The 9,406-nt window shown below is 35.9% G+C and overlaps 1 long non-coding RNA gene across 1 annotated transcript in view; it reads right to left on the reverse strand.

Annotated features, from left to right (window-relative positions):
* Positions 1-7,947, reverse strand: part of LOC104872738 — a 16,945-nt gene extending 8,998 nt beyond the window's left edge. Inside the window, exon 1 of the long non-coding RNA XR_783272.1 lies at positions 7,829-7,947. This is a non-coding gene — a long non-coding RNA (uncharacterized LOC104872738). The remainder of the gene's footprint in view (positions 1-7,828) is intronic.
* Between the last annotated feature and the right edge of the window lie 1,459 nt (positions 7,948-9,406).

Consider the following 9,406-nt stretch of genomic DNA (forward strand, 5'->3'; position numbering starts at 1 on the left):
AAAAAAAAAAAAAAAAAAAAAATAGAAAAATTACAAATGACTGACTGATACAGTAAAACACTAATTCTGAACCATTTAAGAAATCACTTATAGTATTCCCTGGGCTGCTGAGATAACTTATAAATTCTTATGTGTTCATTTTATTTTACAGATAAAGAAAAGTGTCCAGAAGCACTTTATATCTGGTTAATTACCTAAAGAACCAAAACTGAGATGTCTGTATTCTCTTCCTCGGACAATGATGAGTCACTGAAAGTTTTTTTATCATAAAGGTTGTATTGTCACTAAAATGAGGTAGGAAGATCATTCAGAAAATAATTTGCAGAACAAACTGAAGAGGGAGAAATTTGAGTGCAGAAGGTAAAATACAAGGCTAATGAAACAATCCAAACAATGAGGTAATTTTTTAAAGCGGTGGTATTAGTTTTTCAAAAGCATTTTCGTTTGGTTTAAGCTGCCCTGGGTTTAGGTTTTGTCTTTGTTTTTTGTTCTTCTTATTCCATCAACCACACCTTTTTTATCACCTCTTTCGCTTTAGAGGAAATTGGGGGGGCGGAGGCTTTCTTGCACTACTATTTCCCCAGTGCATTCTCACAGGGCTCTGCCCTGTAACATTTTGTTCTTTAGATTCCAGTCTCTGGCTCCATGCTTTCCCTATAACTTTTGCAGCAGATGTTGGAATCAACCGCAGTGCTTCCATTCACCCCTCCAACTTCTCCACTTGAAGTACAAGAAGTCTGAGCCCCTCAAAGAAGCCACCTCCATATGCAGCTGCAGACTATAAATCCTTCTGGGCAGAAGAGAGGCGCAGCATGTCTACCGTCTCTCATTCCAAATGAATCCTGACGTTTAACCCCACAAGAACTTTCAAACTGAAATGAATTTCATTGCAGTAAGAAACTACAGATCCACAAAACTATTTCCTTTTAAGGAGTTCATTCCTGAGGTTTTTGAGAGCTAAGGCAGGCTATTTAGGGCTGGCAAGTGCAATATGTGTGACTTAGGGGGCTGCGTTTCAGGGCTCACACATCTTATAATGGCATTCTTTAGAAACTACTGACTGCCTTTGAGAATATATGGGGTTTTTTTTTCCTTTACCCTAGGAGAATATCTTCCTCCTTTGGGATATACTTTTCTAATTGCAATAAATTGAAGAAACAGTCTTGATGATTAAGGAAAATATGACATATATGTTTATGTATTCATAAGTAAATTTTCTATTACTGTTTAAATAAGCAGGCCAAAGCACATATATTAACATATGACATACATTTCAGTTACAACCGAAAGATATTTTAAAGATTTCCACTTTAACTCATTTTTCTTACATGAAAAGGAGAAAAATCTCTCCATTTTCTACTTGGTCAACAAAGTATAGTAAATGAAAGAAAATCCCAAATTCCTTTAATAAAAATCTGGCAAATAGCTCAGCATTTAGAGATTATCTAACATGAACCATATTCAGTAGAATCTGTCTATGAACTAATATGGCTGTTATGTTCCAGGATGGGGGGGGTAACTTCTGCCCCTTATCCACACACTTTATCACATTGTATAAACTTCCCTGTTATTTTTGTGGGATGTTTTTGCTTTTGTTTTGGGAGTGTGAAGGATCAAACCCAGGGGCTTGAATACACTAGACAACTGCTGTCTACCACTTTGCTACATGCTTAGCCTCTCCCTGCTATCTGTATCCACACTGACCAGTAGGCTCAGAAGACACAGCAGCACTGACTTGTCCATCATCCTTGAACAGTGACGAGAGATGTGGTACTAGTTTTCTGTAGCTATTTGTTCAATGAATTAATATTTTAACATCAGAACTCTCTTTTAAATGAACTCCTTATTTTTTAAGATTTACAAAAACATATAAAGATAATGTGGAGTTCTCATTTACCTTTATGTGGTTTCATTTCACCTAACATGGTCATCTTACACCTTCCATATTATATTTGGCAACCACAACAAGCCAACATTGGTACATTGTTATGAAATAAACTCCAGAACTTTTTTAATCCTTCAATGCCTAGTGACACATTTTTTGAACTCCTTATAACAGTGGAATATAATTCTTGTTCCTTGAATTTTTCTAGTTAGCGTACACGAATTTCATGCAAATATTCAAAAATTTCAATCCGCAGCAAAAATGGGTTAATGGTAATTCATTTTTCTCTTAGTGTTATTTTTCTATTCCAGTGTCCAATTCAGAATACCACACTGTTTTCAGTGATCTCGTCACCTCAGTGTCCCTGGCCTGTGACAAATCTTCAATCTTCCCTTATTTTTCATAGCTTTGAGAGTTTTAAAGGAGTATTGATTGCATACTTTGGAGTACCCTAAGAATTCTGTTTGGTTTTGTCTGATGATTTTCCTCATGAATGACCTGGGCTTATAAGTTTTTGAGAAAGAAGGCCCCAGAAGTGGGTCATTCATACAGCATCATGGTGAAGTTCACCCTGGTCATGTGGTTAAGGTAGTAGTGCTCATCAGGTTTTCCACGTAAAGTTGCTGTTTTTTCTATTCCCTATTCTATTCTTCAGAAGTGGATCATTAAATCCAATTATATTTAGAAAGGGAAAGAAGTATCTGCAAAAATTATTTAGAATTTTTCTGTCCAGAAGATTGTTTCTTCTGCCTCATTGACATTTCACTCATTCATGTCTACCAATATGAATGTTTATTATATATAATATTTCATATTAAAATTATATAGGACTTTATTCATTTTTTTGCCAAAATTATTCCAGCTTTGCCTACTGAGCATTTCTTTAGTTTGTCTCATTGCAATGGCATATCTTTTAATTTTTTAAAAATACCCTTACTTAGGGCCAGGGATTTAGCTCAGTGGTCTGCCACCTGCCTCCCAAACGCAAGGTCCCAAGTTCAATTCCTGGTACAAAAAAACAAAAATAAAATAAAATACCCATACTTTTCAGTACTAAAATGTGCTCTAAGCTCATCTTCTATTTTTTTTGCCCAATCACAGAACCAGCCATTTCTCCAAAGACCTCTGGTTTCATATATCAGAAAATTACATTTAAAAAACAAGATCAATGTACTGAGTATTTGTCTTTCCTGGAGTGTCATTGCTTCTAGATTTTTCTCAGTGAATCAACCTAATGAAAGAAATCAAAGACCTCTACTTGGAAAACTGTAGCACTCTGAAAAAAAAGAGATTGAGGAGGATATCAGAAAATGGAAAGAGGAGGATATCAGAAAATCCCTTGCTCCTGGCTAGAAAGAACCAGTATAGTAAAAATGGCCATACTTCCAAAATTTCTATATAGATTGAATGCCTTCCCAATTGAAATTACAGCAGCATACTTCCCAGACCTTGACAAAACAATCCAAAAGTTCAAATTAGGGAGTGTCACAACTCCCAATTTGAAACTATATTACAAAGCTACTGTGATAAAAACAGCATTGTACTGGCAAAGAAACAGACCTGAGGACCAGTGGAACAGATTAAATGAGCAACTTGTTTGTTCTACCTTAAAGCATCATGTCACTCAACTATAACTGCACCAAACCATTGACTTTAAGAAAAATTGAAGTATTGTCTTGACCTCACTAATAAAATACATCTTTTGTGCATATTACATGGTGACTTTTCCATGGACGTTCTGATTAAGAAACAGATTTCTTTAAAAAATCTATTTGTTGAAATGTAAGCCAAGTTCCAGTTCCTCAAAAAGAAGATTGCTTCTTTTATTTTTTATTTTTTTACAGCTCCAGGGACTCAGAAAGATAGAAAATGAAAAAAAACTTTTTAAGTTATTGATACACAAAAATGTATTTTCACATTATTACCTTCTCTGTTCATGATGTCATATGCAGTTTCTGAACAGCTGAAATAATTATGAACTCTAATTCTCCTTTAACTATTAAAGGAACTAGCCCCCCACTCTTGCTACCCCACCAAAAAGAAAAAAGAAAAAGTATAGTCTTGACCATCCTAGAGCTTGTCTATGCCTGCAAATATCTGTAAAACTAACATTTTTTAAAATTTAATGTAAACTTTACCCTTCATTCTATGGCCTATTAATGGGTGTAAACTGCCATTCTTTTAAAGTGAGCTGTCTTTAATGTGGATCAACTTCAAAAACTGGAGAAATAATCTCTTCTCTTAATTCAGGATCCAGGACCAATTTCAAAGTGCACACCCCATGTGCTTCACACAGGGCTCACTCTTTTATCTCTATCTTGAAATAAGTAATTTCTAACAAGTTTTATTTTGCACTGAGACCCACAAATTATATACGGGATCGTGTCTCAGTTACCAAGCAAGGCACTGCAAGGCACTCTGTAGAACTGCATATCATTTTTCATATCATATCATTCTAACAGAATCTATTTTTTGAACCACAGCTTCCTGAATCAGCCAACTGGCTTCTGCAAAGCCTACAGTTCTATAAATTCCTAGCTCCTTCTTTGTCAGGAATAAGGGTGTGATGGAAGAAAGTGGGAAGGGGGATTGAAGTCAGAAACCTTCCTGACAGTTTTGATACTCAGCAGACACTCTAATGGTCCAGATTAATGTAGATGGCTTATCGTTGAAGAGGCTGCCCCTAGTAATCCTACCTCTGTTTTCCAACTAACTCCCTATCTTCTGTTCCTAGTCTTGGAATCAGAGGGAATAAAGTATGATGTGTATTTGGGTTTAGTAGATATGGATACATCTATTTACTAGGTTTTCTATCTCAGACAAATTACTTAAACACTTAGATTTTGTTATTTCTGTTGTACGTATGTATGGAATACAAAGTAATGTACCTTAACAATTGTTAAATATCAATAAACATTTTAAATATTTAACCAACATGTAACAGTATTACCCATCTATGAGGTACATGTGATATTTCAATACATTATCATTACTTTGTGATTGGAGACTTCGAGCTCTAGAAGAGAGACTAATCTAAGTTTCACCCACAAATCTTTACTTCTTCCCAAAAAAATTACCTATTTTTTAATTCACAACCACTCCCTGGAATACTAAATAATATAGCTACTCCAGAAAAATCAAACTAAATTATCAATGACTTTATACTGAAAAAATTAGATTAAAAACCATTCCATTTAATTGTCACCACCAGATTACATGATCAGATTCCCAAAAAAATGTCTCCATAGAGTACATTCCATGTTCATTTTTTTTAGAGCTTCATAGTTAATTTTCAGTCAATAAATGTAACAAATAATGTAGATGGTTCATTGAATTCTTCCATCAAAACTTGCCCTACCACAATCTCTTATGCATTGAAATTTTGACTCCATGGTTTTATTTGTGTGCCACATTGTTGACTTTGGCCTTTGGGAGGAAATTACATTAAGCAAGAGATTGGTATGCTATGGTACACAGTTGTAGAACTAGCCTCCCACCTTCCTCAAAAAGTTCACTCAAAACAAGATAGAAGATTAGTTTGTCTTGTAAGACCCCAATCAAGCTTCTAAAGCCACAAAAAGATGTTCAATTTCTTTTTCAAGATTTTTTCATTTTAATAAGCCTCCGTATTATTTTCCAAAATAATGACATCAATCCTGTTGTTCAGTGAACATATATTCTCATTAAAATTGTCACTGAACTTTAAACCCACTTCTTTTGGGGTAATCTCATCTATCCACTTTATTTTACATTCTGGGAAACAGGGGCCAGATGATTTAAATGATAGGCTCAAATCTTATAGCATGGTAATGGCAGATGAGAGGCTAGAACTTATCTTCTTATTTATGGCTAATGTTTGTTTTCTGTAGGAAGAGAAGCCACTCTTAAATTCCTTACACTCTGTGTTCTTGCTAAACCTGCCTCTTCGCAGAAAGATAAATACTGCCTGTTCTCACTTACTTGTACAAGGTAAAAAGCTGACCTCAAAGCAGAGATTAGAACAGTAGCTACTAGAGGCTGGTAAGCATGTGGGGAGGTAGACAGGGAAAGAAGGCACCTAATGGCTACCGAGGAGCAATTGGATAGAAGCAACAACTTCTAATGTTCTATAGTACAACAGGATAACTATAGCTGACAACCACTGATATATTTTAAAATATCTAGTAGGAACAATGTCAAACGTTCCCAACACCAAGAAATTACATAAGTCTGAGTGGATATGTACACCAATTATTCTTTTTTTTCTTTTTATTGAGTTTATTGGTACAATTTAGGTATACAATACAGTTACATTCATCATTGGGATTCTGTACCTTTACATAATAGGTCTTGATTCTCATTTTTTCCCCTTGTCCCTGCCCTCCCTTCACCCCCTCCTCCCCTCCCCATTTACAAACACTTTATTTCCATTTTTCAATTTCTCATATTTTTTTCCTCTCCCTTATTACCTTTCCCCCACCATTCCCACTTTCTCTACACCTTTAGCCCTTTACTTCCTATTTCACATTATTAATTATCTCATTAGGATCCTGTGTACTATTATAGTTTTTCACACCAAAGAAACTATTCGGTATTTCAGTTAAAGAAATCTCTGTATGAACATTAAAAATAGGGAATCCTAAAATAAAACTAAAAAGGAAAATAAAGAGAAAAGGCAATGATGAAACATTAAAATAATCCTTAATTCTGGAGATGAAAATGGTCCCTGAACATATTTAAATTGCTTCTTGCTCTTATAATCTTATCTTATTCTTTTTTTCATTATTTAGAGAATACATTATTAGTTTCTGTAACCATACCCATGTAGATATGACCTTACATATTTAGTATGATGTGTTACCCCTGTATACATGGAAAAAAATAAAAAATAAAAATGAAAAAAATTAACATTTCTAGACCAATATGGCTGTCCATTTCTGTACAATGCCAACTCAACACAGTAAATTGGGATAACTTTTTGCAAAATTGGCAGCACCATTAAAGTTTCCCAAAATTCAATTTATATATATATATGTATGTATATATTTATATTTATATAAAAAGACTAATAATAGCAGTATGTAATGCATCAATAGCAGCAACAGCTTTTCCAGGTTCTGCAGTCATCTGAACAAAATTATAGACATTCAGCACATTCCATTAAAAAAAAACAAAACAAAACAAAAAGAAACAAAGAAAAGAATAATATCCAGAAAACAGCAAAGTTCTGTTGCTGTTGTGGTTACCATGATAACCCCTTCCCCGTCTCACCACTATAGGTCTTTATGGTATAGAGTCACATAGAAACCCACTATAAAGTCACCTTCTCATGCTCTATCTAGGCTGATAGGCTAGTAGAGTAGAGTCTAAAACTCCTGGAGCTGGAGCCAGAAATCTATGTTTACACAAGGGCCCGTACCTTAGGATGACTGAGAATCACTAGGTCTTATTAAGTGAACCTCAGTCACTCTAAGGTCTTAAAGTCACTGGTGTAGCCTACATGTCTTCACTTTAATTGCCCCTGGCAAAAAAAAAGAGAGTGAAATAGGGCAATAATAAAGGTCTGAGAAGACTAGAAGAAACTAAAAGCACTGCTGTAAGGAACTCAGTAAAGACCAAAAAGGAGTTGTACATGTTGGAGAGAGAAATCCTGCAATAACAAAGATTCAATTGGATTTAGACAGTTAAACCAAAGTGCAAAAACCCTGCAGTTATGAAGAAATAATTAATGAAGTGAGGGAAAAACAAGATAGAGACAAGTCCAGCAGAATTGTATTTGCATTGTGTCAACTCAGTGAAATATCCCAGGGTTCCCTTCCTTGTGCAGGACCAGGAGACTATGAGGCACAAGAGACATGTGCACACCAGGAAGGGAACAGCCACCTCCTCTGTGCTCTGGGAAGGTCAGTGGAGCCTCCAGGCACTACTGCAGCTCATGCCAATCACTCATACTATTCTGCTCACCTGGTCAGCACGGGCAACAGCCAAGCACTCAGCTTCTCCATCTCCTGCTGGACCATCTGTTCCTGCTTCTCCAAGACCTGGGCCAGGTGCATGTGCAGCTCTGTGGTAAAGGCTGCCAGCTTCTCCTGCAGACCATACCCATCAATCAAGCTACAGACTTAAAGTCAAGGAAAAATGGCTTCAATATCAATCTATCTCCAGGACCAGTTGTGTTTCCTTTCTTTCCCAGATGCCTGTCCTGCAAGCATAGGGCTCCATTGACAGATATAGAAATAGCAGCTTCATATAAGTGGTGCAGTCAGCTGTACAATTACATAATCAAAGCCCTAACAAATACATTTATAGTATGCACATGCACATTGATTTTTGTGTAATAAGAAATGTACATGTATAATTCTATGCACAAATCCTGGATAATTCTCTGCACAAATCCTGGATAGTACAGGCATTTTGGTGCCTAGAAATGAGATACTACTGTGACCAAAACTGGGAATGTAAGGGACTGATTAGGTATGGAGTAACAGGCAGAGCAAGAAGAATCTTGAATGTTAGTGACAGCCTAAGGACTCCAAAGAAACTGCTAATGAAGTTTTCTGTTGTGCCCAAAGAAGCTTTCAATGAGCATTTAAAAGAAAATGAGTGAATAAATGACTAAACTAGCTCACCTAGCACTGCAGTATTAGTCAGAAATTAGAAAAAAAAATTAGCTTTCAATACAAGAAAAGCATGGAGGAACCTCGAATCCCTATAACTAAGCGAAAGAGGCCAAACTTTGGAGGCTCCATTCCACATGCGTTCAACTATAGAGCAGTCTGGAAAAGCAACACTGTGAGGCAGAATCAATCACAAAATATGGTAAATGGTTAGATAAACATTTTTAAAATTTTTACAGTAAAATACATATTGCCATTTACCCCCTTGCTTCAAACACACTTGGCTCATCAGTTTTGTCACTTTCTGAAGCAGTTATAGAAGTCTTCTTTTGTGAGTGTCCTCAGTTGCATTGTCATGGCTGCCTTCACGTCCTGAATTGATTCAAAATATTTATGGCAATGTCTGTCAAATAAACTACTATGTGATACGCCTTCACCTACCTTATTCACTGGGTCTGGTATCATACAACTTTTGGTATTATACAACTTCTGACTCTTCCCTGAAGTCAAAACAATGATGCAAGATAAATACAATGGTACCTTGGTTCATGAACAAATAATTTGTTCCATGATTCCAGGGAAGGTGGCCTTAGCAGTGTGCATAGCTCAGTGTGGAGTTCGCTACTGGAAGTAAAATGTTGCCAGATGCTCTGTTTGCAAACAGAATTGTTCATGAAGCAAGGTATTACTGTATTGGAATTGATTCAGAACAGCAAGGTACCCATGACTGCACAGGTAAAGACCTGCACAAAAGAGGACTTCAAGAACTACTCCAGAAGGGGCAAGAAAGACAAATCAAGGGGAGTAGTTTGGGGGTGGGGACAATGACAATGTGATGATTTTTACTGTAATGATTTATTTTAATTTAAGTATTCATTCTATTTTATCATACCTCAATATATCAATCATATGATTACATATATAT

This window comes from Fukomys damarensis, unplaced genomic scaffold, assembly GCF_012274545.1.
Source record: "Fukomys damarensis isolate Sample0158 unplaced genomic scaffold, DMR_v1.0_HiC HiC_scaffold_33, whole genome shotgun sequence".
NCBI classification, from domain to species: Eukaryota; Metazoa; Chordata; class Mammalia; order Rodentia; family Bathyergidae; genus Fukomys; species Fukomys damarensis.